General features: G+C 38.1%; 1 long non-coding RNA gene across 4 annotated transcripts in view; it reads left to right on the top strand.

Moving 5' to 3' along the window:
• The window catches only part of LOC310899347, a 343,657-nt gene that overhangs the window by 202,545 nt on the left and 116,927 nt on the right, over positions 1-24,185 (top strand). For 3 of the 4 annotated variants that reach the window (XR_014584218.1, XR_014584219.1, XR_014584220.1), the window contains one exon: positions 247-382. This is a non-coding gene — a long non-coding RNA (uncharacterized lncRNA). Of the gene's footprint in view, positions 1-246; positions 383-10,237; positions 10,617-24,185 lie in introns of those variants that run through there. The other variant, XR_014584221.1, reaches the window with a different exon arrangement.

Here is a 24,185-nt window from a genome sequence, read left to right as displayed (position 1 = left end):
GGTCCTTTTCCTCTCTTTCTCACCTTGCATCCCCCAGATCCTCTTCTGTCAGCCAAAGAGTAATTAGATGTATGTTTTTGTTATGCACAGCTCAGTCTATACGTGTAGCTATAAACTCAAAATGCCTCAGTCACCTATTCCAGCAAACCATGTGTGCAGGGTGTTCTTGTTGAGACTTTTAGTCAGATATCAGGATCCAATTAGGTTTCCCTTCATCTTTATTTCTCTTTTGGAACATCTTTACAGCTGAATGCAGAGGGGAAGAGGATAAATGGCATAAAACTGGCCAACATCAGAGGACGTTCTACATCAAGACACATTCCTGGATGAGTTGTACTGCCTGAGAAGAGTAAAAATCTCGTTAAGAGAGGAAAGGATCTAGGTAGGTTTCTTTTGGCATTATATTTCTGCATAAACTGGACAACTATGTCATTTCTAAGGTTGTCCAGCTACATGGCTTTGTGTCATATCATGCTCTAGTGAGTGTCTAATGAATCTTGCATTGTTACCACTGTGTACAACTTCCCGTGTATTTTTTACTTAATTTAGTGGATGTATTTTGAATACCAACTAAATCATGAGCTCATAAATAGGTTCATAAGGTGACCAGACTGTATTCAGTTTAATGAAAGAGTGAATATCCTGATATTTTGCATCTGAAGCAGAGTAAGCAGGTGTCTTGTATCAAGCACAGTTCATAATGAGCTATAATTTTGCACTGCAGCTGATGCTTGCAATTCTATGGAAACAGTAAAACTTTGCAACAAATTTTCTCTTCTTGTGTTTATGTTTTGATGTGACATCTTCTTTTGCAATTCATCACCTTTGTAGCAAAAAAAAAAGAAATCTAAGTATGTATGAATTCCATGAAATATGAACTTAGTAATGTGAGATATGAGCTTTAAGTTGCTGCTAGACTGAAGATCTCTTACCTCCAAAATACGACATTATTGGATTATTTCTAAATCTGGCAACATTCCACATATTGCTTGAAATTTGTGGATTTATATTCCCACTCTTTCTGAATTTCTTAACAGCTACAGTTCTAGTGAGAATGTACTAAAATTTAATTTGTCTGTAAATCTCTTCTGTCATATGCAAACACTGTAAGATCTTCAAGAGAATTGCTTTTTTAAAATAAAAGACACACAATACCTAGATTTTCAGTGTAAAACCCTGCGTGCAAAATACAAATGAGAGAAAATATGTCCCAGAATAATTGAAATAACTGCCCATCGGCAGTGTAAAAATCATATTATAAGTATAAATAATAGGGGACATGGGGCCAGGGTCTGCCATCAGTTGCTTCACTAAAATCAGGAGCACAAGTAAGTAGATCCAGATAGTTTTCACCACAAGTGAGGATTTAGCAAAATCTGGACAGCACTTTGTGTCACGTTGTAAATAAGGATTTTGAATGGTAATGGCATCTTAGCAGAAGGGAAGTCAACTCCCATCCCCTACCAAGTATCTTTCTTCTGTGAAGGACAATTTTCTTCCTGTGTTTCATTAAGTTCTGAAGGATGATGTGTTGTACACCTGTATTTTATCAGTGTTCAGCTTTGGTAATATGCCTCCTATTATGCATTAGGTGCAGTAAAATTCTTGTTTTCATATGTAGCTGATAGGATCTTTGTGAAACAGAATTTGAATTTGATTTTTGAGCCATGAATTTGTGAAGGAAAAATGTTATCTGATGTATTCTGGTTAAAAACCTGCTATTCTCTGTATTTACATGGTGAATCAGAGCTGTTTTGAGGCAGGCATCCTTTGTGTGTATATTTATACATGTATTCTTGCATAAGTGTGAGAGAACAAGTACGCTTGAGAGCAATAGCCCTTAAGCAGAAAGCACATGGAGTAACTGCTGTGGGCAAGGAGCCCGCAGGGGTGCAAATTTTTCAGTCCTATTTACAACTCCAGGGGAACACAACTGGTAAACACTATCCAGAAGGTATTTTGCATAGCTGGGCTAACAGTGACTGCTAGGGACACACAGTCTGGACTTCAGGATATAAGCTCTGCTGAAGAGTTGAGTATAATCTGATAACGATGAGAGAGGGAGGGAGAGAGGGAGAGAAGAAGCTGCTGAGTATTTAGCTATGACAGTGCTTTGGGGTAGATGTGCGGGTGCCTCCACTAAAAACTCCGTGCATCCAGGTCTGTGCAGAGGTTCTTCTTACAGTGCATCTCTGGAAACGCACAGAAAACTAAGCCTACAAGTCATGAAGCAGGGAGAACAGGTTGCCCTGTTCTTTAGCTTTGCACATCATGCTCCTCCAGGAGAGAGTGATCTCTGTTAAGTGGATTTGTCATTCACCTCTAACTGACTCCACTCTGTTGACGAGGCTTCAGTGGGAAATGCTCCAGCAAAGCAAGCTCTCACTTGCAAGGAGGAAAAATGACCATGTGGCTCTGCCTGCTTTCAGGTGCCTGTCATGCTGCCCATGGCTCTCCTGCCTGGGCTTTCATGCCAGGCCAAACCAGTCACACCTTCCCTCTCCCACTAAGGCCTCAGAAGTAGGGAAGCATGCTTTCACCAGTGACACTTCTTTCTATCTGCGTAATCACCTCTGTCCCTCAAGACACTGTCCTAGGTGAAGTTGTCTCCATGGCTTGGCAAGGGAGAGAGAGAAGCTAGCTGAAGGGTCTGTACTGATCTGAGGGGGCATCACAGATACTGTGGTGGTAGCCAAGACTTTTAAGAAATCCATAGGCAGGATTTAAATGTAATTGTTGAAATCGTGTCGGTTCATTTTGTACTTATCTAAGATGTGTTTTCTGTTCTTTGTAGTCATGGTTTAAGAAAGGCTTATCTGAAATCTGAACTGTTCAAACAAGGGGCTAGGCATAGCAGATCTCACAAGAGCAAAAGGAACATCAGAAAAAATAAAAGCTAAGCTATGTTCAGGGGCACGCTATTTGGAAATAGAGGCCTCCAGAAATTCTTGTTGAGGTCAAAGGCAGGGGGAAGAAACTGGGCACTTGTTCGACAGTGCTGTGCTGTCCATCCCTGCAAATGCCAGCAAAAGCTGCAGACAGTGAGGTGGTGTGAAGTGGTATGGCTCAGCTGGGCGCCGTGGGACTGGCCTGATTTGTACAGCTGTGCTTCTGATGCCTATTTGTTTGCTGCTGAAAGCCCACTTCCAAAGATCATAAATAATAGCTATGTGGCTGTTTATGAATTTCTGTGTATTCTCTTCACCATCCATCCAAACTACTTAACCTTGACATGTGGAGCTAATGGGGAGTATACCTTGTTACTCCTTCAGTTGAAAGAATCCCTTCTGATCGCTAATTGAGGCTGGATTATAAATTCCATAACCATGTAATAAATTACAACTGTTCCAGTTCTATTAAAAGGAAAAAAAAAAAACAAAAAAACACACACACAACAACAACAAACTGTACATAGGAGCAACCTGCACATAGTAGGAAGGTCAATATTTTAAAATAATCACATTGCAGATATTTCCTCAAAGTGACCTAAAGAGGAACCTAGCCTTTTATGAGGACCAAGGCCTATAAAATTTATCCTTTTTAACACAAAAAATACCCTTTAACATCTGATTTATAATCCTGACTCATATATCTAGCCACATGTGCTATATTAATTAATTAAAATAGCTTTTAAAAGATGTCTATAGAATGATTTGAAAGTACCTTGTAATGGTCAGAAGATCAAGAAACTTGTACAGGAGTAAAACAACACTGCAATTGTGATAGGGAGGACGAATAGCTACAAATGCCTGTGTTTTTGTCTAGAAATGAAGTAAAAGAGTATTTGTGTGTGTGATTGTATCCCATTAATGAGGTGTAAAAACTGTGATACTGGAGAGGGGAAGGCAAGAATTTTGGAAACTGGATTTCCCCTATCAATCAGGTTGAGGGGGCCTTTTCTCTTTCCCTTGTAAAACATGAAGGTATATGAGTATACTATAAGCATACAGAGAAATAGAAGGAATTGGAGCCAGGATGTTAATAAGGTTTGATCTTGGGGAAGAAAAAAAAAATGAGAGAGAGAGGAGAAATATAATAATGTTTTGAATTTGAATAACATGTTAGCTAACAGCAACGGAAAGAAACATCAATTCAGAGGGAAGGAAAGTGGCCAAAATTGCATTACAGAATATGAATCATAGAATAGCTGGAGAGCAAGCTATGTAAGGAAGTAGCAATGACAACAAAAAAGACTAGACGCTTTACAAGGATTCTGCAATTGAACAAGCTGTCTATTTCTACAGTTTTTCTACCAACATAATATAATTCAGATCTTCCAGAACAGAATAAATTACTAGATAGAAATTATGATATTTAAAAACAAATAATTTTTAAATGTGACTTTGACTTTACCATCAGCCTTGGCTACATACAGTGATGCACACATATACTTGCTTCCCTTTCCTAGATCATCTATCAGGTCAGTGAAAGGTGTCAGGTTAGTATGAATCTGCCTTTAATAAATACATATTCTACATATTCTATTTACCTTTTTTTTTTTTTTTTACTTTTTCCATCAGAATTTCCATAGCTTTGCAAAATTTTGCAAATTTGCAAAATTTTGCGAAGTCTGGCCATAAGATATCTGGTTATTTTCTTTATCTTCTCTTAACTGACAGCTCTTCTCTTGTTATTCCTAAGCAAGGTAGTATTATCCTTATTTTGGCAGGGCTCCCCTGTTCAGAGCCACCCTGAATTATTTCTAGTAACCTATTTCACCGTTGTTTTAGAAAACTGAGGTGAGATGTTTGTCTTTTTTTTTTTTTTCATTTATACCTGCAAATTCAATTTCTCCCCTATTTCTCATTAAGTAAGATCCCAATTTTCTTTCACAACTTTTAGCATTTGTCCGAAGGCCATTTTGGTGGCGCTTTTAATCTACTTGATTGCTCTACCTCAGCTTGCCTTGTCATAATTCTCACTAAAACCTTTAGCATTATCACGTAAGACATAGCTTTTTTTTATCAATCAGTTCTTTTTTCCCTTTTCATCTATAGACTCTCTGCTGTTTCCCTGTATCTTATTTGATGTAATTATTCATCCAGTTACGTGGGGAGCCTTTCCTTGAGACTTCTTTTCCTTCTCTGTGTCAGATTCCAGCCAGTTTTATACCTTTCACATTGTTCATTTGCAGGGTACACTCACAAATTAGTTTTCCCAAACCAACACTCATGGAAGAATTAAGGTTTAATATTATCAAATTGTTTCCTTTTTCCAAGTCCATTGGCAAAAGGAATTGAAAGTTTTAATTGGAACTTCCAAACTGTAAATGAGACTGAAGTCAACAAATACAGGCACTTTATTTTCTTCTTCTTCTTCTTTTTTTTTTTTTTTTTTTTAATCCAAGCTCTGGGAATTACTGTTTTTATCCCTCGGAATAATTTAGACTCAGGCTTTTAATTTACTAGGTTCTTAACCTGGATACCACATATTGTTCATATAGCCAGCTGATAAACATCAGCTGATAAATATAAACTGCAAATGACTTTTGAAGACCATCTGCCAGTGGCTATAATGGAGACTCAGGCAACTCCTTTGAAAGGAGTCACGTTAAGCCAGGTGGTTCCTATAGGTTACACCACATTTCTGAAGGCATCTGCCCTGGTGAGTGTCCCTGAGCCCAGAGTAGCAGTTCAGAGCTATCCACCCAGTGCTATCTACCCACAGCAGTGAATTAAACAGTTCCAGGTACTGTTGTCAGGAGCTGGAATTGGATTATCTCGGCTGTTACACTGTCAGAGGTATCTCCAGTGTGCGTTTGGGCCACCCTCGATGGGCAGTTTGCATGAAGGTATACTGTAATCTTAGTAATATAATAATAATATAATAATTATGTTAGCAACATAAACATAATTGTTGCCCACACTGAGCCCAGGTTATCAGGGCTCCCCCAGGCTCCTTAGAATCTAAAGATAGTTTTGCAAAACAGTTTTTAAATTCATAATACCTAAAGCCATGCGAACGTTGTGCTGTATGCCACCAGCACGATGCCTTTATGTAATTGCACCAGGTGCAGAATTGCACACACATTTGCCTCAGAGATAACTCGTTCATTTCAATACAGGGCTGGGAGGAAAACTAACATAAGATGTAGCACAGCTGGTCGGGGGACTGAGGAGCAAACTGGGGAACCAAATTACTTGGCTGAGCAGCAATAGCCACCAAGCTTTCAGCTCTGGTGCCCAGCCCCTTGTCTGCGTGGTACTGTTGAACTGTGCTAGTGTAAGAGCTTTAATTAATGGGGAAGAAAACCTGTCTTAGGAAAAGGAGCACTTAATTGACCAGAAACCAGGGCAAACAGCTCTTCTGTTTGTGCTTTCCCTTTGGTTTGTTTAGGAAGTTCCAGATTGTTAAGCTAAGTGAACGCAGCAGCTGCGATGTGAACATGCGGCAGGAGCAGGGCAGAGCCCTGGATGTGCTCCCTACCTGCAGTGACTGGGAGCAGCGTGCACCAGCTCGTGCACAGCCTCAACCATTTGGTGGCTTTTCTGGGCTAAAAGTACCTGGGAACTCTGAGACTACAGCAGCACGCATCGTGCCTGCACAAACAATCCAGGTGCTTGCACAAGTGTCTGGCTTTAGGTGCATGAACAGTTTTGTTGACTCGAAGGACACTTCGCATGCATTTACGATAAGATATGTTCTTGTGCCTGTGGCTAAAGGGTGCCAGAAGCCTACTTCTGCAGTCACACCATGTTACATCTGTCTTTGATGCCTACTGTGATTTCCAGAGGAAGAGTTTGCAAACACTAGGACAGGTTCAAATATGTTTATTCATGCTGGGTATCGTTGCAGTACTCTGTCGGCATTCCCTCTCACTTCAGCAGGGCCATTTGCAAAGCAGAGCTACTCAACACGAGTAACAGCATCAGAAGCTGGGTAGTGATGCCTGTGAGACTGCAAATCTCAGCCTGAGCCTCTTAGTTCTGGCAGTGCTAAACCAGGCTTAGAATCAAGCTCCCTGTCACTAAGTGCAGTACATAACAACATCCATAGTACAAGCCACACAATATTATTTTCCAGCTTCATGCCACTACTGGTAATTAAGGGATAATAGTGACTGTTTGCTTGTTTATGGGACAATAATCTTGTTCCCAAAGGGAAAAAGTGCAAGACCAAAAGGAAGCAAATTATTGAGAGGGAAAACAGGGAGGATACTATAAGAAATAGTCATCTCAGATGAGTACAGCCTCACATCCTTCTTGTGCTGGAGGGTCCAGGCCTGGCTGCGGCACTCCAGGTGGGGCCTCACGAGGTCAGAGAAAAGGGCGACAATCCCCTCCCTCCCCTGCTGCCCACCCCTCTGTTGGTGCAGCCCAGGACACAGTTGGCCTTCTGGGCTGCAGACACCCACTGCTGGCTCACATTTGGCTTTTTGTCCACCAGAACCCCCAGGTCCTTCTCTGCAGGGCTGCTCTCACTGAGTTCTTCTCCCAGTCTGTGCTCACGTCTTGTTGACAAGACTCAAGTCTTGTTGTCTCTGCATATAAAATGTTCGTTCAGTTTCAAAAACTGGAGCAACTGGAACTAAGTCAACAAAAAAACTACTTTTCTTCATGCTGATGTAGGCATGGTTTTTACAACGCACAGTTCTCATCTTTAATTTTCAAATTGCTTGTAGCCACTTTGTTGTGTATAATAACATCATTTGGAAAGTAATGGTTTAGAGGTAGTTAAGAGGGAATATACTGGAGTGGTTTGATGACTGAGCGTTAGCACTCACGGCTAAGTGTGGTCTATCCAGAAGAGACACAAAAATCTCAGAGACTAGCAGCAATCCAAAGCTAGCATTATTTAACAAAGAAATTAAAACCCAAGTGAAAGACGCCCTAAAGAGAAACTGGGCAAAATAAATGGCTATCTTCCCAAAGCTTATCTTACTGAAATGAGATTTAAGTTAAGATAATGTACAGTGATGGAAATCAGACCCATTCAATACAAAAGACCAAGGAACATATTCCCTTCCAGATGGGCAAGCCAAAGTGAAAATGAAGGTCACAAACTGAACTATGCATACTAATTAGCTCAATTTCTGTAACTACAATATTCTTGTTCCACCCTAGTACAACAATCATTAATCTTACAGCGAATATTGCAGGCATATATCAAAAAAACAGCGAAAACCAAAACCCTACAACAAAATCCCACTAAGAGCTTTGGCCTAAAAAGGCACCGTGAGCTATTAAAAAGTAATCCCTGCTTGTGTAGTCAAATGAGTTTGCCTGAGGTCCTGCTCCACATTTTCATCTGCGTGCTCAACAGATTTAGGCATTACTTTTTCTTATATTTGCATGTGCAAATACTCTGTTGGGCCTACAGACACATATACCTGTTCATATACCCTAGTAAAGATGTACGAAACACAAAATAAAACCCTCAGCAAATGTGCGAGGTGGTGTCCAGAATTTCTGAAATAAATGTTTGGATGAACAACAGTATTTGGAGACATTACCTGTGAAACTGGGCAGAGTGTGCAAACGCAGGGAGAGCTTCTAGCAGGAGAGAAGAAAGACATCAGAGGTGGCTCTGTGTCCTGTGTCTGCCCCGAGCGGTTGCCCACTGCAGTACCTTGCAGTTAAAAGGAAGGAGCAGTGCTTTTCAGTCAGAATGGAAGAGGAACAGGGGATGAAGCAAGCAGAATTTCTTCCCTTTCAGCCTTCTGATATATCCGGACTGATAGATGTTTGAGTAATTGGTGGACTTAGTGAAATATCTGAAGTGAAAAGTCTTGGTTCACATGGCCAGAACTACCTAGAAGAAGACAGGTGTAAAACCATTGATTTAGCTACCAAATCATCTGCTTGCAATAAATCACTAGATTTTGAATTCTTACACTTTAGCCAACATTGTTCGAAATCATATTACCCTTATGGAAAAATGAACTGCATACAAAACGGTTGGGGAATCCTCAGGATGTCTGTGAGGTGCGCCAACTCAGGCTTCTTCAGCAACATCATTCCAGCAGCTGCAGAGGCTAGCGCAAAATTTAGGCTAAGCAGAAAGCTACTCAGTGACTCGATTCCTCTTCCCGAATGTTTCCTATCTTTTAATGTCATACTAATTCATCTGTAAAATCCAAGCTATGTGCGGGGAACAGGGATGAGTCCTGAATGTGCATCGGTGGGCACTATTTTCCATCAAGAAATGTGCTGGCAGCTAGGATTTGACTGCATTTACACTTTACTGCAATTATACTTTACTTAACTTAGTTAACTATTAACAGTCTCCTTACTGCTCACTTTCTAGTCATCATCTTCTGAATATTTGGGACATCAGGAGAGACTGCCATGGAAAATGCAGCTTCATGTAATCTATTCCCTTATTCAGTTTGTGCTAGAGTAAATATTCAGGGAGAGTCAATTATAGAAGTAGAAGGGAAAGAATTAAAACCTAATGAAAGTTAATCAAAGAGAAGAACTTCCTTCAGGCTGGCCATGCATGTCTGTAGTTTGTCTGTCATTTATAATGCTGCAGCCTCTGGTTCATAGTCAAGCTGTAATTCTGCCAGTTAATGTATCCAATTAACCCCACTAATGAGCTAATCAACAGTGTAAAATCTGTGTAAAATCACTGAGGGTGTATGATGAATGGGAAATGCACTGAACTCTCCTGGTATAAAAAGTGCTTTATTGCACTTGTTAAAGTGGCACTGTCTTCTCCCTCTCTAAAGGGTAATTTATCACTGGGGTCTGTAACAGTGCCATGCCCTGATAAGGGAGAGGTAGCAATAAAGCCATCATACAATGATTACTCAGGAATGCAGAGCAATTAAAGTGTCTCTGTATATCAGAGTCATAGGCTAGGGAACAAAAGTGGTATTTTTTGGTGTAGGGTCCTAATAAAAGGCAAGCTATTGATTAAAGGTGATTCACAACTTGGAAAGCAACTACCTATCTAATACAAATATTTCCATTTAGAGGTAAATAATCTACTGAACGATTGATGGTAATTACATGAACACCATTCCAAACTAGATACTGCCCTTTTTTTTGAGTGTGAGAAATATTTGCTGCAATGATTATCCTACAAACTTCAGTGAGATAGTTTGAATAGGAAAGTAATCTTAACCCAAATAAGCATGGCAGAATCTGGCTGAGAGGAAAGAATCAGATGAACTCTGCTTTCTTTCCTACAGTGATGCCTAATCCAAAACACTGATAAGAGTAATTAATTTCAGTTATTTTTGTTGTGTTTTTCTTTTTTTCTTCTTTCACTGTCCTTTCTGTATTTCTTTTAGCATCTCTCTTTGTTGAGATACAGTTTATAGAAGAGTAACAGATGATAAGAGAAGAAAAGAAGGAAAGGAAACTGAAAATCTGGCATGACAAAAAAAAAAAGATCATTAAGTAAAGGACAATAAAGAGACAAAAAGTCATCTTCTTAACATTTGAAGGGGGAAAAAAAAGAAATTTTACTGCATATGGGAGCAAATTTAACTGTCACAGGAGTTTGGGAAACTATTTGAATGCAAATATGTAAGTTGGAGCCAGTTAACAGAAACTTTTATAGTTAAAAAATATGAGCTCACCTGGTGCAAGAAATGCATTACATGAATTGCTGAAGATCTAAACTGTTTTGTGAATAAAGTTGAAACTATTATATTTTCCATGTAACAAGAAAACCTCTCTATTTTGAAATTTATGCAAGAAAAAGCAATGATTTTAGTAGTGGGAAAAAAACAATATCAAGTATTGCCTGGGACACTGAGGGATACATACAACTCAGCTCTACAGCTTATACCATGGGACTGAAAACTAGAATGCAGTTGGCACTGCTAAAATATAGTCTTCACAATTTTTTTTTTCTTTTGAGTGTAGAGGCCATATGAGTCATTTTCAAAATAATTATATGAAATATATACTAGACGAGGTTTCTAAAAAGCAGTGTTTGTCAAAGCATTCTGCAAAGCGACAAACTGCAGGACATTTTTTCTTCTGTTCCGTGTGCTGAGTCTTCAAAACAGAGGTAGTGTTATTCGCTATTTTTGATCTCCTTGCCACTCTTCTGCTGGCAAAAATAGGTTTAAGGAAAGATTTGCAGAGAACGTGGCTGTTCTCTGTTGGTATGATTGTATTCCACGATGTGAGGACATGTCCCAAGCTTAGCTGTGTAGGATAGTTATGTCCTCCTCCCTCCTTCTTTCTGCACTTTTCAGCTTTTCAGTCTTACCTCCAAAAGGAGGAAAGGCAACTGAATGAGCAGAAAAGGAAACTGTGAGGTTAGCCTAGGACATGCTCCATCGTCACCATGGAGTGCCTGAGTGGCTCACTGGGGTGGGGTGGGAGAGGAGCTCAGGGACTGGCGAGAAATGGGGATCAGAGAAAATCAGGGGAGACCCTGGTTAACAGTAGTTGGCTAAGAGAGAGAAAAAAGGAGACACAGTAAGGCTAGGCAGGACGTTGTGGGGACAGGAGCTCAACAGAGGGCCTGGAAGGACTCAGGCAGGAGGCCCCTGTGTGGTAAACGAGCCACGGGAGGGAAGGAGATGTCTGGAGAGCAGGCATTGGTATAGAACAGACGTGGTAATAAGAAATGGGTGGAGGGCAAGAGAGAGAACTTAAAAGGAGAGGAATGCCATAGTTTTCAAGGAAAATCGTGTTTGTTTTTCTTTATTACAGAGGCATTTACAGAGTGACAGCGATCTATATCTTCCCATTTCCCTGTTCCACCACATTCTCTCCACCCCAGAATTTGCTGGCAGAGTTATCTAATTTTCTGTAATCTTAGACTTTGGGCTAAGAGTGTTATTACTGTGTTTATTAGCAAGAAAAATATCAAGAAATGTTATCAAGGAAAACAAGACCGTGGTTACATTGTGTGCATTGTACATAACATGTGTTCAGTTACCTGACTGGCACACAGGATTGAGATAAATCTGCAGATTATTTCTGAAGCAGGTCATATAAACTACTACTATTATTATTATTGTGCTGTTGGGTTTCAGGCAATACATCACTACAGCGACTAGAAACAGTTCGCATTTCTTTGTTGTTTTCTCCTTTGCAAACTCGGAAAGACAGTTACATGCTTTGAATTACTCAGTTCCCATTTGGAAGGTTTAGACGCAATTCCAAGGGATGGAACTAGAAAGGAGGACATGCCTTCTGCTGACTCTGAGTGATGCACACTTACTTTGGATGAGCAGACACCAACGCTGCCACTGAACCTGTGGCTGATGCTGCTCCACACTTCTGCTATGCCAGACGAGTACTCTTGAGCCTTTTCTGTAAATTAAGGTGTTCTGGGCTAAGACTATTTGGTTTCTTTTTCTGGGTTGATTTTTTAAAAAATTTCTCACTCTAGTTGTTTGCATGGCACAAGAAACTTGGAGGCAGAGGAATAATCAGCCTGTGGCAAGGTGAGAACAGGATGCTGCCTTTCAGCAACAGTGCCAGCTTGTGCTGCCTTAGTGTGCTAATGCCAAACAGCCTATACACATGCCTGAAGCAAGCTACATCCTTAACATTACTTCTGCAGAAGTATAATGTAAAAAATTGCTGTCTGCCACTAGTCGCATAAGGCTGGTTTCAGACACTACTACATGCTTTATATCTGGAATTTTAAAATATTGCTCCATTGCATCTGCCTACTTACCTGAGAAAAAACTTACTTTCTAAAAATAACAAACAAACAAGCACCCTGCAATAAGGGTTTCAAATTGAATGAACAAAATAATCCAGAATTATTATTTTTTAAATGAACTGCAAACTGCAGGAAGACTGTGTACCAAAGTCCTATATCTACAATCAGGTAAATCCAGCTTGCATTTAAGTCTAGTTTTATGTCTAGTGGTAAATAAATCACTTCCTTGCAAAGTTGTCTCATGCATCAGACAAACATAAACTTAAAAATATTCTCTTAAAGTTCATTTTTTGATGTAGAGTTACAGTGAGAACCATATTTGTATGCTTGAGGATAGGAAATGTCATATTGACAGATGAGTTGCAAGTCTCCCTCTTCCTGCATTGGGCATTGGGGGCCCAATTCTGTTTTCCCCTCCACTCTGATGAATTGAATGGCATTGCATTGATATAAATGAAAGGAGAAAGGCAGCGTGGGAGTGCCTTTCGTGATCAATAATTTCATACAAAGCTGAATTTTCCAAGTGGGTCAGAATCAATTAAGGTGGAATGTACTGCTACTGGAAGTACGTTTGCAAGACCCTATGCAGAGTCTGAATTCATTTTCCTTTCTGGGAAATTTGACTTCTTGCCAGAACATTTATATGAATTGCATTCTACTGAGTGGAAATAGAACTCTTATTCATATTTTATGAAGTAGCTCTTTAGGAGATATTCTATATTTTCAAAAAGTTTTCAGTATATTTTCTGCTACACATTAAACTCTTTTCCTTTATCTCCGTAAATCTTACCTTAGATAATACTTTACTGTGGATATTGCTGGTATCGGGACAGAAAAAAGTTGCAGGGTCACCTGTTGATATTAGGGCTCCTCTGCATTTCTGACTCAACAGAGAAATACACTGGTTAGCATAAATGTTACCTGCTATACTTTTCCTGTCTCTTTGTGTCCACCTACTTCATATCTGAACACTTTATGCAGTCGGCATGAAGCATTAAGTCAGCATACTGGCAGTATTTTCACATTCACCTAGTAATAACTAGGTAATAACACCTTATTAATAAGGAAATTTTTAGTAATAAGGAAATTAGTAATTCCTTAGTAATAGGGAAATTATTACAGTAGTAATAACACCTTAGTAATAAGGAAATAACTACACGTAAAATTCAGTGTCGACCAGTGGTGTCAGCCCCTCAGCCCTACATCTCAGCTTAGTGTCCATATCAGAGGAATAAAATCTGCCATTCCAGCATTCCTAAATTTTAAGAATCAACACCTGGACCAAACCTATTTTTTTTCAACATTCAGATTTTTTGAATCAAGCATTTAGAATTAATCCAATATGAAGGGCAGGAAACATACTTTGAAGTCCTTCTTACATTTGGGTTATTTCTGCATGCCGTTAAAAGACTAATCCCAAAACTGATCGTGTTTTGTTGGCATTTCTGACTGAGAAAAAAAAAAAAATGACAGCCATCTCCTCCTTTGAACCCATTTATAATTTTGAGGTTGTATGATTTAGAGACAAGCTTGTTCAAAATGGTTCTTAAAGTCTCTCTCACTAGGAACTGTATTAAAGCAAAAATAAGACAAAATTGGACTTGCATCAAGTTTTCTCCTTCTTTACACATATCCTTAGATTTATCTCTAAACACAAAGATGCCTGAGATTCTTTTATGACCCAGCCCATTACAGGACTATGAACGAGACCTTACTCCAGGTATACCTACAAGGTTCGAGTTCAACCCTACTTCAGGACTTTGGCTATTACAACAGGGAGATAATTAGAGTATATATTTACTCAGTAGACAAGTCACTTTGCAGCTGAAAGAAATTTCTTTTTCCTTCCCTTCAACAGTATAAGCATTTTAGTTAGAAGCTGATATGCAGATCAGCCAACCTTGTAGAAAAGGTAAGCAGTGTGAAATTATATGTGAGTTATTAATAATTCCTAATAGGAGGAAAAGACCTGACAGAAAGGGTGAATTAAATGACTGTAATAATCACATAGAGATGCATTACTTGGGATTCATTTCAGCACATTTGTGATACTCTGTAATGTAAGAGACAACTTTTAACTCCGTGAGAAAGCATGTTCTTCCTCATTAACAATGCTTCCTCTTGAATTTAAATTCCTTTACTTCACATTCATACAATGATGCCAGCACTACAGTTAGCACAGCTTTTTGTTATAAAAATGCTTGTCTAAATGTATCCATTGAACTACAGTTCCCAAAGTGAGAAACAGATTGTTTATGTCTATTCTCAGACCTTTATCTATTAATCTCCTTTTTCACTAAATTCCAAGAAGGTAGTAAAGAAGTATTTGTTAAATACTGTTGGAATAGCAAAAGGATATCTGCAAGAAAAACAAAAGAGAAGAATGCTACACTATGCAGAAAAAGGGTGGGAAACTATTTGGAGATCTAATTACACTAGTTTTATCTGTCTGTTAGAGATTTTAATCCTTATTTGATCTAGTTGTTTTTTTTTACAGCTGATTTTCAGATTATAGTGTCTCTTTCCATGTGAATATATTTTCAGCACAGTGCTGTCTAACTGTTGTTTGACAAAGCAAGATCATCTGGATAAGACTGACAACAGATTGGAATATGTTAAAGAAAATGCTTCTATCATATGCCACTAACTTTTCTCAAGGTCCTGCATGTATTTCTAAAAGAGTTGGGTGAATCAGACAAGCGTGTCTGAGTGTGTGCGCACACATACACCTCAAAACCAAATATAAAGGAAAGCCTTCTTTCTGAGAAGGAGGATACATAAATGCCAACAAGAGAGTTAGATAAAGGGCTGTTAGTTTAACTAAGGCGCCAAGACCCGAGTGGGAAAATGGGATGAATTGCTATAGAGGAAGCCTTGATAAAAAGGAAGTGAAGAGAAACAGTTGAAACAGGATGAACACGTACATGATTATGAAGAGCCCCAAGCTAAAAACTACGTGAAGAGAAAGTGTGCAAAGTACCTGTACTGTTATATGTCGAATTTTATCTACCTTATTGGTTTACAGAGAAACTGGGACAAAGCTTAGGAAACAGGACCCGCCATACAGTGAATTACTTCTGTTCTGTAGCTCACACAGAAGATGAATATGATGTTCATTGCAAGTGTACAAACGGTGTTAAATAAGGCTTTAAAATACAAAACTAGTAAGCGAAGATTACTGTTCCTGATCAAATTACGATAGCTGATTACAGCGATTTGGAAAATACCAGCATGTGTGGGTGATTTTGGGCTAGAGGCAAAGGGAGGTATTTATTTACTGTTTTGTTGTTGTTGTCGATTGTTTTTTTGCAAGTGGTTTCCTTATTTTTTTCCTTTTTTTTATACTTTAAAATTTTCCACTTCAGTTTTTCTTTCCTGCTTAAGTTTATTACTAGAGAATTCCTATATCTTTGATATTCCATGGCTGGTCAACACATTTGAGAACAGTTAGATGCATACTCATTTTAGTCTTCTCATCTTCCATGATCAAAGATGCCCATAAGGAGACAGACTTCGCATTCTCATCCATACCAGTGGATGTCTCTAGGGGCTTTTTCTACCTTTGCAAAAATAAAAGTAAAAATGCCATTGCATCTTCACACACACACAAAAGAAAAAAGAAGAATTGCATTTTAGTCATTGAAAACCTGTCTTTCCTACATGGACTGTTTGGTAGGATCAAACAGTAGTGATATGTTCCTGTCTTGGTAATCCTTTCTGTTTTTCTCAGTAATATCTTAATATTAAGGGGTTTTGTCTGTGCTAAACATGACCAGAAATATTGTGCACAATTCATATTTATTGGATAGGTAAACAGAATACCTTCCAGCACAAATTCTTAGAGCTTGTATTTGATTATATTTTTGTCAATGCAAAGAGGAAGTCAGAAAATGCACATAATCCCTTCCTCTTCATTTCAGATCAAGTATGTACTCCAAAAAATACTTATTTGTAGAAGGAACAGGTCTCATGATACTCCCTGAGTGACGACAGTGTACTCTGTAGATGTTCCTTGGTTCACTAATCTCAGCTATTTCAGGAGATTATTGACATTATAGGTCCTACCATTAAAACAGAGATTTGCTTTGCAGCAAAGTCATGACAGCTGAATGAACAGAAAAGACCTTATAAGTTGTGCCTTGTCTTACTAGATATCATGTGGGGATTTTCATTTAAGGCTGTCCAACGTCATGCACTTTAAGGTAACATTCTCATCTGCTTTAAAGCTTTTAATTTCTTCAACATGGAGATTGAAATTTTCTATGTTGTACATCTTTCTCTTTGAATATCTTGGGGAAAAGAAAGACAGAAGCCTATGGTAAAAGGGGGCATACGACTCACTGTGGCTGTAAAGAAAGTCAGACTATGCTCAGGGCAAAGACATAGCAAATTGAAATAGAAGAGAAAATGAAGCTGAATTCAAGGAGCTGAGGGATTGTGAAAGCTTGGATATAGACTGAATTTATAAGGGATAAATTATGTAAGCACAAGGGAGATAGATCAAAGTCTGGGGAAATGAGCAGAAGCACCTGTACTCACTAGACCGTGCTATACTGAAAAAGCAGTAAGAGACCCAAGGTTCCTGTTTCCCTTCATTCTTTTGCTATCAGTAAATATTTATGGTTCTCATTTCCTACCAGTGGTGGTCAACATATAAGAACACAACTGCATTACACATTTGTCACTTACGCCATTTGCCCAAATGGCAAGCATCTATGTGGCATGTCTCAATCCTTGTTTATTCTATATTCTAAAGCCATGCAGACATGGTCCTGGACATGTGGGTCTAAGTGACCCTGCTTGAGCAGGGGGCTGGACCAGATGACTTCCAGAGCTCCCTTCCAACCTCAACCTCTCTGTGATTCTGTGAAGTCATGATCTAGTGTCAGATGTTGTAAAGGAGGAGCAGGGTCAGGGGAGTGGGTTGGTCTTTCTGAACCCTGTGTCATGACACACATTTCTTAAGAAGGGAAAACATACCTGGTTTAAAAGATCCTGATTGCCATAATGCCAGAAAATGATTTGTAAACACAATGATTCCTGCTGCTAAAGGCAATACTATGCAGACTTTGAGTTTCACTAATCTTCAAACAAACTATAAAGAATTTCCCAAATCATACAATATGCATATCCTATATATAGAGAACATACTAGTTACCCTGACTTGTATCTTTCCTGCGAACTGTTGTTTTTACAACTTAGAAAGACCCAATAACATTTTTCTCTGCAGTCCACAATGGATCCTACAAAACAGATACTAATAACACTGCATTTTTTGGTATAATGGTAAGTAGGAAAATTAACATTCAAAATTTGATTGTGTACCTGTTCAGAATTTACGGATGAGTGGCCATAATCTTTGTAGTGGGAATACCAATAAATATGTGCATATATATGTGAGAGCTAACACTCCAATAGAAGTTGTATTGACATGTAGGCAGGGGGGTGTTTTTGCCTGATCCTTTTTGCCCACAGCTTCCAGCCCTTTGGATATTACTTGTTCTGCCTCTGGCACAGCTTCTATTTTCCTCTTTATTCTCTTTTTCCAATGTTCTGGATGCTGTGTCAGATACCTACAAGAGGAGCAGTACACTAGTCACCTTCAGGAATTTTCAGACCCTTTTTAGTAATTGTGTTCAAGAACAGTTTGGTGATGTAAGGCTTCTCTTTACAGGCAATTTAATTCTTAATCAGTTGGGCTTTTAGTAGGAAAAAATAAATAAATATTATCATAGGAAAATGCCTAAGAAATGTGGATGAGCTCTAGGGAGATGTCATTGTCTGTCATCTTCTGTGGTCATTTTCACACACAACTAACACAACCATGAGAGGTGGCATATAGAAGTAAATGATGGCAAGTTTCTGCAGAGCTGTAGGATAATGCAGCTGCTTTTAGGTCATAACTCCATGATATGAAGGAAAAAAAAAAAAAAAGACTATGAATTCTATCTATATAGACTGACTATAAGCAAGGCAATTTTTTAGATTAGTTTGTTTTATAAATTTAGATAGTTCTTCACTCCTACATTAGATCTATTTTTCCCTCAGCCATTCTGAATGTTCCTATTCCCAGTTTTTGCCTGAAGGAGCCTTCTTTTTTCACAAGCACTGACTCTGCATGTAATAAGAGTCTAGTTGCATAAGTGTTTCATGTGCTTGCATAAAAAATGGTGCTGCATAAGGCTGTATGGTTACATCTTTGTGTCCTGAGCATGGAAAGGCCAGTAGCACTTTGTGAGTTGCCAAGTCCGGTTTCTATGTGTTGAACCCCGTGTAGGGTACGACACTGATGGTTTAAGAAGGACAGGAATTCACGCTTTTTTTTTTTTTTTTTTTTAACATGTACAGGTGTTCAGAAGCTCTGGAATAATTTTGTATGGATATATATACACACTTCTAAATACATATATATGGTGTGTATGGGTGTGTATACTTCTCAAAGGACATGAACTATGAGCTTAGAAGATACTTAAAAATCATTTTCTGAGAAAATACACCCTAACTGATGGTACTATTGACATAATTCATAAACGGAATTGTTGATTACCTGTTGTGCAACCGAGCCAATGAATATTCATAGTTCCCTTGGTATGGAGCTGGCATATTTCTGCTAATTAACTCTTCTGCTTAGTTGGTGCATATGCACACTTTTCTGTGATACCAAAGTATGTTTAATTGAGGTTTGACAGATAATACCAAAGACAGTTTGCAAACAAACAACGTAGACTCTGCTGTCATTTCCATAAATGAAATGGTATGACTTAATAGAAACTTGTCTAAAATTAACATTGTCATCCTATTTTGCAGGGGCCTAACATTCACACTTGTACAACATGTTTCAGTTAGAGAGAAATTGGAAGAGAAACAGGTTTTTTTTAGGTAATATTACTTATTTTAAAAGAACAGACAAATTGCTACTCCTTAGAGTGCTTCTAAATGTTGTTGGTATTGACATTATCCACTTTACTGAATATATTTGAGAATACTGTGCAGCCTTTGAATTAAAGTTTTAAGATATCATTTTCCTTTGCAAATCCTGGATGAAAGCCAAAGTAAACTACAGATCAGAAATTGAGCTGCTTTCTCAAGCAGTTTCTTTTTTAACTTTCTACCGTCTGTCACTGGGAGCATGCACTGTAGCTGGCAAGGAGCACAGTCTGCCATAGGGTCCTGGTCCTCACATTGTTAAACCTGGATATCTAAAAACATGCACTGAGGCTGGTTTTGGGGTATGCACTCAGGTACTGATACCAGAGTGGTGTGATCCATGCCTGGGTCTTGGTCCACTGCAGAGTCTGGACACAGCTGAGGTGTCCACTTAGGGGACCACATGGAGCTCTCATTGTCTGAGTTTAGGGATCAGAATATTCAGCCAGAAAAAACTGATACAGGCGATGTGCTACTCTGCTTCCATGGGTTCTTGCCTGGTATCTCTTTTTCTCTCCCAGTCTTCTTCCATCCATCCCACAGCTGAAGGATCAAAATTTCAGTTCAGTGCCACAATGTTCTTGCATAGGTGGGGCACATCAACCCACCCACTGCTGTTGATTTACTGTTTTCTGCCTATCAAGAGGATAACTTATTCATTTTTAGTCTAAAATTATATTTCTCTCTCCTTTTTTTTTTTCTATTCTTTTCTTCACCCTATAACCTTATTCACCATAAAGGCATCTTCCCATGCATCTCCTTGATGTCTATTAGTGCGCAGCAGATTTATGCAAGTCCACCATCTGCAACAGCATCTTTAGTTCTAATTGACTCCTGACTCCTTTTGAATCCCATCCTTTTCTCTGACCCATGACTGCTAACACTTTCTATAATAAAGATATCTAATTCTAGAGTGTGTGTGATTTAAGAGTTGGTTACGAAACAGAGCTTTTTAATCAAAGTCATTACTTCAGCCCCACTCCATGTTATGCAGGGCTGGAGTCCATCTGGAGGAATCATACAGATACAGGTTTAAGAGAATAGACTCTATTTGCTCAGTAGCTGGTGGGAAAATGTTTCCATGCTCTAAGGCATCCACAGCAATATTTATATCAGTTTAGATGTGTTGCTGAAAAACAAACAAATCAAAGCGCCCATGAAAATTCCCCACACTCTGCACTAGCTTAATATACCACTGTATATTAAGCATCAGAGTTAGACACCATGTTAGAGTACGTGATTCTCTTTTAATTCAAATAAATCTCATGTCTTCCTAATGCAAGTTGATTTGAGCACTTTTCTGACATTCATCTAGACCCATCATCAGCTAAGGACGGTGTGGCTTTACTTACAATCCAAATTATGGAGTTCTGATTCTTATCAAAGAATTATATTTCTGATCTCAACCATTAAAATTGTATTCAACTCAGTGAAAATCGATTGAACTGTTCATTTTTTGAAATTACATTAATTCTTTATGTACTTTCTAATCTGCTCTGAAACACTATAACACTTTCCTGTGTATGAAGCTCTAAAATAATATAATCTGTTATAATCATGACCAGCATAGGAGTTTTTATGTTCTTGATATAACTTATCAAAGAAAGAATAGCAAGTAGAACTTGGTCTCTTTAAAAAATAAGTTCTGAACTACACTTTTGTTATTTCTTTCATGAAACTAGAAGCAGGCTTGTTCATGTTCTGCTTCAGTAATTTCTCATGAAGAAAACGCATTTGAAAACTGATGAGTCTTTTTCCTTTTCCTTTTTGGTTGTGTTTTGTTGTTGTTGTTTTTTTTTTTTTTTTCCCTGACTGTGAAGCTTTAAAAAAATGAATTCCATAATGAAATTTTGTCAGTAAAGCTGAGAAGTTGAAGCTAATTATATTTTAGCTACATGATGATTTTATCATAAATGCCCAGCTATTAAGTCATAACTGCCAATCAGATCATTTAATATATGAATCTCATTTCATAATGACTTCTAGTTGATTTTGAAACAGCAGTGTAACAAAAATATTTGGAAAATATTTTTTTTTAAATGTTAAAGCTATACCAGACTTCTTTTTGTATTTTCAATGTGCTTCAAGGAGTAAAAGTAATTTTGCATTCTAAGAAGGCTTGCTTTAGATTTTTTTAGAAAATCAAGTGTAGCATGGGATTTAGAATGAAGTGTGTTATTGCCTTCTGGTAGCAATAGGGGACAAAGGCACCTGGGAGAATCTTCTGATGGGCTTTTGACATGTGTTAGCACTTTTTCCCCATTTTTTTCTCCAGTTCTGGTAAATCAAATAGCTGAGGTTTTTTGTTTGTTTGTTTCTTTTTTTTTTTTTTTTCTTTTCACAAGCAACGTGGAGTACCCCTTTTAGTTCTGAGCCTTTGAGACTTATGAGATGGGTTTGCTCTTTTATTATACATACATTTTAATTATTGTAAACACCAAAATCATCAGATAGTAGTACTGTAATGGCCTTAGCTAATGCACCAGTTTTAACACTGCATTTTAAAAAGGAATAATGATTTTGGATGTTGATGTGTTGGCATGCAGATATCCCAATAAGCATTTTATGGTATTTCTGTGTAGATGAAACTACAGATTTATAGTAATGAAAATGTTCAACAGGTAACACTATATCTTTCCAACCCGTCACAACTGTTTACACTAGCATTGGCTTTTAACAATATGATTCTGAAGCACATATTTTTATCCAGACGAGAGCATGATCCACTTTTGTCTAGTTTAATCTGTCTCACAGGAGACCCCCTGACCTGCTTGCCCAGAAAACTGAGAAAATAGCAACTCATTTGATAGTCCTGTGACCCAGAGTCAGAAATCAAATTGCAGTGTCTCTCAGGAGCACTAACATTCACTTTCAAGAAGCCATGTACTTAGAGGCACTGTCCTAAATTCCTATTAGAAGGTGAGACCAGAAACTAGTAATTCATAAATAAAACAAATAAGGTTACTTGTATGCTGCCATTCCAAATTAATTGACTTCAGCAGAATAGGTTACCTAATAGTGCTGTTTCAACTTTGGTTTTGCTTTACGTAGTCAAGCAGTAACCTCGCAGAAGTTATTGAGTAAATAGGCATGCACAAGAACAGAATTATACAATGTTGAGCACTGTATTTTCTGTTTGTATTATACACAATCAGTGAATCCAGTGACTACTTTCAGGTAGGTTGCAGTGTTTTCCTTTGATTTTCACTTCTTCTGTGTAGTGGAAATGAAGTATGAATTTTTTAGCTTGCTAATAAAATATTCCTTTTATGTTAAGTGGTATATGTCCAAGATAATACTTTATTGACAGTGTGTCCACTCAACAAGTCAGCTATGTATCTAAAGCCCTACCTGCCCTCCAAAGGAGGAATTAGAAATATTTTCTCTTGTTCCCTGTGGGAAAGCAAAACACCAAAACACCAGTCAGTAGATCTTATCCAGAATAAACTGCAGTGTTTTTTTCTGCATAATTTAAAAGACATATCCCTGTCTTCTTGATTTTACAGAGGTACAGACATAATACGTTGAGAAATAGTAAAAGTATTTATGAAGGAAGGGAATAATGTGTATAAGGTTATCAGAATCTTACCATGTAGCACTAAATAATTAAAATTGAGATTGCAATGACTTTTTTCGTTCTTTCTGGTGGCTATTTTTCTGTAACTTTTTGGAGTATACTTACATGCTAGCAAAAAAAAAAAAAGTAAAGCAGGCGAAGTCATTAAGTTGCATTATAACTGCTTTTAACATTAGCAGCATTCTCTGGATCTGAAACAACCACTGTTATTTAAAGCTTGACCTCTTTGATCTGGCAATAACTTAGCCCTTTAAGCTGGAAGGTAACGTGGTCAATTACACTTCAGCATCATTTTCACAGGAAACTTGGCCTTCCTAATGCAGATTCAAGGAAATTGATGATGTTTGCCTTAATTTTGCTTTTGCATAAGTAGAGTGGCAAATGGTTGCATTTATACTGTTTAAATCAAAGGTGTAATAAGAATGTTTCCTGATCCATAAGCTAAGCTTATAAGGCATTCTTCTTCATACTCTTCTCTTAATTGAGTGCTACTTGCATGTCAGCCTTCTTTGCTAATTTTTACTATTTCAGTATATGATGATATGTCATCTGGAAGTGCTGAAGCACTTTTTCTAGCATGTTCTGGAAAACAAAATTGAATATGTGTATGTACGTTTGGTTAATGTTCAGTTAAAAAAAAAATCTTTGATATCTTTGATACTAAATCAGGATTGAAATACTGTAGCAAGGCTACTAAAATCTGAAATACTTCGCTTGCCCCAGGCTAAATGTTAGTGGAAAAGCTTATGCAGCAGATGAGTTCAGTGTTCATCTGAAAAAATCAATCTCTTTTGTGTTTGCTTCTAAATACTAGGACACTCATTTCAGTATCTGGATGGACATGAGCGAGACTAACAAATCAGGAATAGTTAAAGCTAATCATCAAATATTGGATCTGGATGAAGGGTTTGAAATGAGCAGGTTAATGGAACATTATTTTTATCTCAGCTATGCACAGACATTTCATGATGGGCAGACTGCATTATTTGTGCTAGAAGTAATTTATAGATTAGTCTAGTCTTGACTAGACTTCTTTATTGTTATTATTTGCTTAATCCTGACATTAAAACAGAAAGCATAATGTACTACCCAGCATACC

The sequence above is a fragment of the Anser anser genome (assembly GCF_964211835.1).
Source record: "Anser anser genome assembly, chromosome: 4".
NCBI lineage: Eukaryota > Metazoa > Chordata > Aves > Anseriformes > Anatidae > Anser > Anser anser.
The sequence above is the reverse complement of the archived record's forward strand: the minus strand, read 5'-3'. Positions and strand labels throughout refer to the sequence as shown.